This window comes from Periplaneta americana, chromosome 3, assembly GCF_040183065.1.
Source record: "Periplaneta americana isolate PAMFEO1 chromosome 3, P.americana_PAMFEO1_priV1, whole genome shotgun sequence".
NCBI classification, from domain to species: domain Eukaryota; kingdom Metazoa; phylum Arthropoda; class Insecta; order Blattodea; family Blattidae; genus Periplaneta; species Periplaneta americana.
In genome coordinates, this window is record NC_091119.1 from 152,104,898 (window position 1) to 152,115,303 (window position 10,406).

The following is a 10,406-nucleotide window of genomic DNA, read 5'->3' on the forward strand; positions in this document are numbered from 1 at the left end:
CCTATCACTTTGATTTATTTCAAATCACATTTATATCTATGCAAATAATGATTTACTTCCACCCAGTAAAAAAATGTATTTTTCCAAACATCTGGTCTCTGGTCATAATTAATGCAGGAGAATATAATAAATGATTAGCTTATGCATTTTATTTGTGTAAAAGAAATAATTTTGGATTTAATAAAAGAAAACATTACTAATTTATGTATCCAGCTAGTAATAGAAATCCAAAGAAGTTTTATATTAATTTATAGTCTATAGATATTTAATCAAGTAACAATAGCGAATATAGTTATTATATTCTAAATAGATCTAATTATCATAGTGACGTCTGCTAGAGATCTGTGTCATCAATCACTCGGCGAAGAGATGGAACACGTGAGGACATGTTTTGTTGTGCAAATGCCGTCGGATTTCCCAGCCTTGAAAGATTATGTAAGCAGTGGTAATGTTAATACCACAGTCTAGTATATACAATCACGAAGCTCAATATGTCATAAATATGCGTCTATAGATAGTTGCTAACCACTAGGATCGCTACTATCGCCTCATTACAAACAATGCGAAATAGTACCTGCACAGTCTATTGTTCCTAGCAACCTCATCAGCTCAAGCTTCGTGACCGTATATACTAGACTGTGGTAATAGGCTCTAAAATAGTTGTAAATACGATGTTGAAGAATTTATTTCAACTTTCATTTGTTAGTGTTTAGGCCTACTTTACATAAAACAAGAACATGGTGAGCAAATACGAGTAACGATTTCTAGACACGCTTTTTATTATCATTTGTGATGGAACTGTATTACGTAACGAATAAAGGAGACTGAATTTCTTTACTTCTTTTCTTTCACTACCCTGTAAGCTACATATATCCAAATGTCGTCTATTTTATTGAAACTTGTTTCATCGATTGATAAAAACTTCCTCGAGCAAAGTGTTATCTGCTGCAGCCTTATTAGCTGCCTTCAGTGTTATACAATAAAGTTTTACATGTAAATTCCTGTCATAAACTGCAGACCACCCTGACTCGACCATAACCAGAAGTCCGTAGTTTATATTCACCTTCTAATATTATTAGGATAGTTGAACCTAGGAGGTTTTGATGGACTGGACTTGTTCTTCCAAAGTGGGGTCCATGTTTACTGGTAATCTTGTCAATATACGTAGGCTATAAAAAAGAAAGTAACTTTTTAAAATGATACGACTATATGTTATAGGGCCACATTATTTTTTATCTTAGTCGCTACTTGATATTTAATTCATTAAAAATTACAAACTCCGTATTTCCTCAATATGAACATTTCTAAACAAAGAGTCCGCTTCGGTAGCGTAGTTGGTATAGCGCTGGCCTTCTAAGCTCGAGGTTGCGGGTTCGATCCCGGCCCAGATTGACGGCATTTAGGTGTGTTTAAATGCGACAGGCTCATGTCAGTAGATTTATTGGCATGTAAAAGAACTCCTGCGGGACAAAATTCCGGCACACCGGCGACGCTGATATAACTTCTGGAGTTGCGAGCGTCGTTAAATAAACCATACAGATTAAATAAATAAACAAACAAAAAAACTAATAAATAAATAAATTAATTAATTTAATTTAATTTTTTTCTAAACAAAGATCTGAATTTATTTTATTGAACACTTGAATAATATTTTTAAGTTATTCGAGAAAATGAAATAAATATTTAATATAAAATTATTGAATGTATTAGAACAATCTAAATGAGGGGTTGGAAAGCAATGGTGGATCATTAATGTTCATCAAGGATCAGTCATACAGAATAGCTGTACGTAACGATCCCAACAGTAGGTTTTTTCCCTTTCTCTCCTTCCTTCCACCTGAAGACGAAGGGAGAACCACCCTTCGAAACGCTGTGTCTTAATTTTTTGATTGTGACAACCAGCAATGGAAAAAAGTCCAAACCCCCTCACCTAAACACCTAAACATGTATTAGAACATTCAATTAAGACGGTATTTATAGGCCTATACCATTGTACGGAGAGGTCACAAACTGGGCGTATCCCCCATGTATTAAGACACTACGGTGGGTATGATTGATTGATATGCACTTGTACCTGTACCTGATAGTTTAACGGTCCAAGACATCGGTATGAAGACCTTCATTTTCATAGCACAGCTGAATTCTGCGTCATGTCCTGGCAGATGTTTTGCGGAGATAATCAAGGATCACTTCGTTGAAGGCATCTTCCGTAGCTGCTCGTAATTGTACCGTTATGTTATAGCAGTGATTTCGCACTTTGTCCTTGATGAACTCCCAGAGAGCATTATTAGGTGTTGTGAGGTCGGGACTTCGTGGAGGCCAGGCAAAAGGAACTGTCACTATTCTTTGTTCGATGGTAAACGGACTCTATTCAGCAATGTTTGTTTACAACTTCACGTTTACCATGGTAGCATGGTACCAACGTAAACATGGGAGTACCAACATTTACATTCATCATTCACAAAGTAACTAAAGTTAGAATACGTGGAGGGGACCTTTCTGTATACAGAGGATGTTAGCAAAAATCGCCAAAAGGGAAATTGTATTGAATTGGTGTCCAAAGGGGGAAAGGAAGAAAATGGAAACCAAAAACTCATGAAAAAAAGTAATATGTGAAAATTTATAAGAAAGAGGCTTCCAGTAACATTATTGGGTGGACATAGCGGTTCAGATATACAGAATAGTCCGACGACATAGACAAACTCTCTTATTAGTGCAGATAGCGAGAAATGAAAAGAGGGAAAAGTTATTGGAAATATGTAGTTTTAAATCTAATATGCTTGAATTTTCAACGTAGAATACAACGTTAAGACTGTACACTAGTGCAATACATCCGCCAATCCTAATGCTGCCAAATTAATGGCTTTTCCGCTAGCGGATTTTAGATACGTATTATTTTACGGAGAAAAATAGTCGACATGCAGAGTTAGGCGATTATTTAAATTATGGCAGTACAAAGAAACTTTTCTTTACATTGATAGCATACTGTAAGAATTCCGAGAAATTTCATTCTTGCCTATCGGTTTTCCCTGAAATAGTATTGGTAACACTGCTAATTATCGTTATCTTTTTGTAATTTACCCAGTACACTATAGTGAGTACGATAACGTAAATGCCCCCCTTTAAGGACAAGGAATTTTCCGTTCTCCTTGAGGTTCGTAACAGTGTACAATCCCAACGCTACATTCTACGTTGATAATACAAGCACGTTAGATTGAAAACTATATATTTTCAACAACTTCCCCTGTTTCCACTTTTCGCTGTCTGCTCTAATAACGGAGTTTGTTTATGTCGCCGGACTTTTGAATCACCCTATATTATGTATGTATGTATGTATGTATGTATGTATGTATGTATGTATGTATGTATGTATGTATGTATGTATGTATGTATGTATGTATGTATGTGTGTGTATGTATGTATGTACTACATTCTTAATACATACATATCAAAGACATTAAAATGTCTATATATACCGCTACACAACACATATTTTGAGCAATTTGATCAGAATCTAATTGTCTTAATGATAAACATTTCCGTGAACTCTTCGTGATTATACTTAATTGTCTTAGGGTATGATTATAAAGCAGTGCAGACACTCATTTTTTTTTTTTTTTTAGAAACTTGCATATCTTTTATTAACAAAAACATGGACTAAATTATTAGCTTGTTCCTTCGTGTCTAAGACCTTCCCAAAATATGTTTGCAGAATACAGTTTACAGTTGTGCAGGTCAATTTCTGGCAACCTGTTGTCTAGCATTCTTATGTAGTTATTGGGTGTTTTCAGCGTTGCTGATATAATTTCTTCATGTGTCTATGTAGTCTATACAAATTAGAGAACTTTAACTCTTTCGTTGCGATTTCTTTTCTCTTAAGGTTTATTCGGATTATTCTGCAGTTTATATTAAAACTTGCACTTCTGAGGATTAGAAACTAGCTTGGTTTCTTTTACGTAGAGTTCAGATTTATTGTCTGTAATTTATTGAGAACCGGGACTTATATTACAAGTATTTTATCCTTCTGTCTTTTGATATCTTATTACTCTCTTTGAAGTATTATTTCATGTAGCCTATATGAAAATTTCGACAGTTTATCATTCGAATAGAAGTCTGACCAGTGTAGTATGCAGCTAATCGCCAATGTATGCAATGGAGAGAAAAAGGAACTGGCCACCCTACCTCATTATCTCCTGGCCTAATTGCCTCAAAAGTGATGTCTTCTTGGTATCACTTGTGAGGTTCAGACTTATCTTCGGACAGTTGACTAAACAACAAACAACAATCTTTATTCAGGACTGTTCGCAATAATTCATTACTCCCTCTTCAGTCGAAAGAGTTGGTTTTTTCAATGTGAAACTGTTTTTTTTTTCAGTGTGTCTTAATACCGTTGAGTTGCATTCCGGATATCACTTTCTGTTTACTAGTAGCTATTTGTTCCACATGATTTTTTTTTCAGATTATTTGATTCAATTTCTTTTAGTTTGATTTTATAAAATTTATTTTGTACAGGCTACCCTTTATTTCTTTGTGATCAAGAATTGCTTTATTACTGCATCTTTTTTACACTGTGTCCCTAATGTAAAAACCTTAATCATTGCTGAACTACGTATCGGCTCCATTATCATGGAAGGCAAGAAATAGAGACACTATATATTGATCTATTGGACCTGTTACCAAGAGCTATTCTCCAGAACCGACCATCAAATGCCGCTTATGTCAATAAAGATTTTAGGAAGAAAGACTAACTAAAACGTCCAAGAGAAATGATCCTCACGTATAGCTCTGGAAATTAGAAGAACAACTTGGACACTTGCCTCGTTGCGGTTCGGCCAGCGCCGTGAATCGGGTCCAGGTATAGCTCAGATGGAAAGAGCGCTCAGCGCTCAAAGCATGGGTTCGATTTCCGGTGCCGAAACAAATTTTTCCACAATAATAGATATCTACACTGAGTAAAATTTCATAAGAAAATTCCTTCTCCATGAGGACTCGAACCAGTGTTCATTCCGTAACGCGAGTTCAGACATGATGCGTGACGTTACGGCCCGGGATCTCTAAAACGATAGCCTAGAGAGCAGAAATAAACTGGGTAATAATGGCTTGAGCTTTTGAAAGCAGAAGAAATTATTATGGCTCTCTCCCTGAAACATGGTGTCATTACCAATGTTGAATAATTCTAGCCTTCTAAGAAGAGGTAAGGAGACGAAGGAAGCTAAGAAAAGGAGTCATCCTTCATTGCAAGACTCGGGATTGGACTGTTCATCCATTATATTAATCATATTTGGCGCCATCAGGCTATTTTCTGTTTCCATTCCTCAAATAGAATGTAAGACGAAGGAAATTAGAGAACGAACGTAAACCATTTGGAGCGAGTTTACAACATTTCTGACAAAATAAGCCTTTAGAGATTAAGAGTTTTGTTTATACTGAATATGCTATAGGCCCATCAACTTCTTATTTCCGATTGGAGATGAGGTCGCTGCTATCGCTACAAACAGAAAACATGCCACGAGCTCAGTAGTTCGGACTCCTGCCGTCGGTAATAGGAACTTGGCTGGCCTATACCAAACATAATACAACAAATCTGTATAATAGACCAGCTTTTCAGCATCATCAAATCCTTATTCTACCTGAATGCAAGATAACTAAATTTTACACTGAAGAAAACAGTAAAAAAGTTCTTGTATTGGCTGGACTCAACCCTGGTTGCAATAAAAGTAACTTTTCTATATTTTCTGGCAAAATATTAGACATTCTATTAGTTAATATTGTTTTTTTTCGGTGAGAAATCTATGAAGTTGAATGAAAGGAGAAATTACACTGAATTCGAAAAATTGTGCAAAGGGGGTATAGGGACTTTTTTATTTCTCTAGTTCATTAACACTACTAGTACAATGACTCTAAAGAAGAGTTTGGAGCTTTCGTTTGCCCTTGGGAATTCCAGAATGTTGGTGGAGTAAGTGGTTTGGCTTTTTAAGTGTTTCCTGGAAAATATCGCTATTGTCTCATTATTAGTCTTGAAAGCGCGGTTCAATGGTTCTCGTAGTTATATAAGTATTAACGGAGGGGTAAATTTATAAAATACGAAAATTTTACCAAAATACTTTTATGAAACATGATTTTTTTACGTCAATCGCTATGGTTTGGAATATTAAATTATATATATTGCCGTCTCTAATCATCATCATAATCATCTCTACAATCCTTTAATTTCCTTGTGGAACATAGGGCCTTGACAAAACTTCGCCGGTGTATTTTTTACCTAGATATTTGAGTCCTCTAGAATCATAACTCACAATATCCAAAATCTTTTTCTTTTTACATCTCATTAATTACCATTTTACAGAATTATTTTATATATGCCATCTACTATACAGCAAGTCTAAATATTAATGACTGTTTTAAGGAAAAGTTTTGTTTTTATATAAGTCTATGAATTATTAAAGAATAAATAGGGATATTATGAGTTATGACTGTATAGGACTTATTTAATCTGCCTCCATGCCTCATTTGTAGTTTTTAATTTTCGATTGTTTTTCTCTATAGCCTATGTTTTCCTACCTTCGCCGTCTTCTGCTTCCCTGAGGATTCCATTTTAAAGTTTGTTTTGCACTAGCATTCTGTGGTTTTTGTGGGGTGTGTCGAATCCTGTTCTCGGAGGATCACTTTTGAAGATCCACACCTCGGCCAGGTTGGAACCTACAAACTTCGGATCCAACGGCTGGCATGACAACAGCTATGCCAACGAATATGACGGGAGCAGTGCTTAATTTTAAAATTTAAGGTACCGATGTCCCGAAATCTGACCCAGTTAGAGAGGAGTCCAGGAGTACTCCAATCCCAAGAAAGTCTTTCCCGTTTAATTCTGAAATAGGGCCTAGAAATGATTTACATAAAAACGCTAATAAAACAAGAAATATTAATTTGAGTTATATTTTAAGTAATAATTTTCTGACATTTTTACTAAACATTTAGGTTGCTAATAAAACAGTTACCGATACACTACAATGGATATTAGGGCACTGCCAGGTCTTTGGTAATGAGCAAGCAGGTATTATAGCTAAGAAAGATACTAAACGCAGATAGAAGATACTTCATATTTCACTGTCAAACGATACGTACAGAAAATTTTCAATAACTTTCATATTAAAGAACTCAAAACCAGATCATCGCACAAACAATGGAATACCAAATTCAAGATCTACTAGATTGGCCCAGAAGGACTGTAGTAGCATTCTTTCGATTACCTACAGGACATGATTGCCTAGGAAAACACCTTTATCGATTTGGAATCGCAGAAACACCTTATTGCTCCCTGTAGGCCTATAGGCTTAAACAGCAAGAAGAAATGGACCGACATCACCTTAAAATCTACCCTGCTTTGACTGGTGTCAATGAGTGGGAACAATATTGGGAAGCAAGAAACATATGGGATATTTAGTCCAAGCCTCCTTTGTTTATATTTGAGATTTCTGTATTTGTTACTTACTGAATTTGATTGAAGTTTTGTGGTTAATGATCAGACCAGGAGATATTAACATATCCCTTATTAGTACACAAGGAAATATGATATAATGTTCATGTAAACATTTCCATGTTACATAATTGTCTTTGTCGTATTCTTTCTGTGATCGTTATTTGGATTTCGTATCTAAGGCGGAGTGCAGTCCCTTTGTCAGCCATAATTTTACATACCGAGGAGGTTGGAATTTATTTACTAGAGGTTCAAAATTCTTATAAAAGGTAAATCATGCACACTTTTTACGTGGAGAGAGATTCTTACCGGGGTGGCTATTGCGGAGAGCTCCTTCTCACATTCGGCACTTGAGATTGCAACACTGATAATAATCTTTCATCATTGGTGAGACGTCTCGGATCTGATCCCCGGATATTCCCAGCTAAAATTAAACCTTGGACGGGAGGAAAATAAAGCTGGAGGCCCGTGTCGTAGATTTACTGCACTTAAAAGAACACTGTGCCTGATAGAGAGCTACAGACAAACTCTGTTGGCTATTTCTCATCAATGTATTTAGAATATGAGTAATACTATGTATCATGTTTGTTTAAAATCAATTTTCGGCCTTCTGAGCAGTGGTGAAATTAATTCCAATTTAACACAGATTTAAATGTATTATTTTTAGCTCCGAAGCAGATTTCTGGGCCTAATCCTTTCTGGGAAAAACGAGTACCGTGAAATATTTAAAATTAAGAGTTAGTCTGTTAATTACTTACAAACTACAGACAACTATTACTCAATATACGTCATCAATGGACAGGACTTTGAAATCGATTTCAAGAGTTGTTTGTCGGGTAAATATCGATAATACACTTTGTACAGAAGTGCGCAAGGTTGAACTGTTGGACGGTTGAGATTCACATAGAGAGAGAGAGAGAGAGAGAGAGAGAGAGAGAGTAAACCCACATTCCTAGAATGGTCTATGCGCACGGAATGTACAAGGTCTGCATTGGTTCTGAGTGCTGTGTAAAAGCGCCTCCTTAGCTCAGTGGCAGAGCACTGGTCTTGTAAACCAGGGGTCGTGAGTTCAAACCTCACAGGAGGCAATATTTTTAAAATGGATTTCATATCAGTATTCCATAAAATCGTGTAACATTGTGACTAAATACAACATTGGTGATGTCATTAGTTAATACCCGTGTTAGTAGTCTTGAAATTTTACAAGATAGTTGCTGTTTGGTCGAAATAGTCAATTTCAATAAATGTTGAATATTTTCGCTTGAAACAACATACATTTTCATTAATTTTTACAGGGAAGAGACCACTGTGGGTGTCGAAATTGAGTAATAGGCCTACGCGTATTACTAGCTTTAAAACTAGTCTAAACTAAAGACTAGATTTTTGGCAAGTGTATACAACAGATTGGAATGGCGTTATTTGTTTAGCCTTAGAAACTTTTGTCACTAATAATAATAATAATAATAATAATAATAATAATAATAATAATAATAATAATAATAATAATAATAATAATAATCTCTGTTTGGCGATATGGCCCCTCTAGAGCCAGTGCCTGCCTAACTATTGAAGACCAGTCTTCTCTAAATAATAATAATAATAATAATAATAATAATAATAATAATAATAATAATAATAATAATCTCTGTTTGGCGATATGGCCCCTCTAGAGCCAGTGCCTGCCTAACTATTGAAGACCAGTCTTCCCATAATAATAATAATAATAATAATAATAATAATAATAATAATAATAATAATAATAATAATAATAATAATAATAATCTCTGTTTGGCGATATGGCCCCTCTAGAGTCAGTGCCTGCCTAGCTATTGAAGACCAGTCTTCCCATAATAATAATAATAATAATAATAATAATAATAATAATAATAATAATAATAATAATAATAATAATAATAATCTCTGTTTGGCGATATGGCCCCTCTAGAGCCAGTGCCTGGCTAACTATTGAAGACCAGTCTTCTCTAAATAATAATAATAATAATAATAATAATAATAATAATAATAATAATAATAATAATCTCTGTTTGGCGATATTGCTCCTCTAGAGTCAGTGCCTGCCTAGCTATTGAAGACCAGTCTTCCCATAATAATAATAATAATAATAATAATAATAATAATAATAATAATAATAATAATAATAATAGGATGATAATGATAACATAAAACGACATGGAAATTTTTGCAAACATATCGAGGAAGGACATTAGCAGAAGGAAAGCCACTGGTATGGATATAGATCACAAAAATTTAAGCGACCCGGAGATTCAACCTCATAAGAACTAGAAAGATAATTAAAATATGCCGGACATAACCGTTAGAGACAAAAGTAATGCACATTCACTGTTATAACAGTGTCTGTAAACAGGAAATTAATCATGAAAGAATATTGACGTGTAATGATCTAAATACAGAAATTGAAAGACGGTAGATAAAATATTTTATGATGTTATTTAGGCCTACCATTATACAGCAAGTTTACCGTTGTCAATACTGTAGGCCTACATACTGTACTGACGTGAGTTATTATCAAAGATTCGCAGCCATTGTCGAAATGGTTGTATACCGTCTCCGTAGTCCTTAAGGGTGCTGTGCATAGACATTTCGCTAGTCCGCGCTACGAGCGTGCTAAACTAGCCCCGACTATCGAGTGATTACTTGTACAGGATTCATATCATATTATATCGCTAACACTGGTTTATGAATACGAAAAACGTTAGTTCGCTGATCATCCACCGGAAGCCCGCGCTAAGAATGTCTATGAATATGGCCCTAAGAATTTAATTCGTATAGCCCATCTTAATGCTATGTGGACAGAGTCATACAGGCATATAACAGCGTCGGTGTTCGGATCGTTGTAATATTCCGTAAGCAAAAATGACTAATTGCACGGTGAGATCAAAGCGTCTATACA

At 35.1% G+C, this 10,406-nt stretch overlaps 1 non-coding gene across 1 annotated transcript; it reads left to right on the plus strand.

The window, feature by feature from the left end:
* The first annotated feature begins 8,490 nt into the window (after positions 1–8,490).
* On the plus strand, positions 8,491–8,562 carry TRNAT-UGU (transfer RNA threonine (anticodon UGU)). Its single transcript has one exon. It is a non-coding gene; the product is annotated as a tRNA-Thr (tRNA).
* Positions 8,563–10,406: the final 1,844 nt, after the last annotated feature.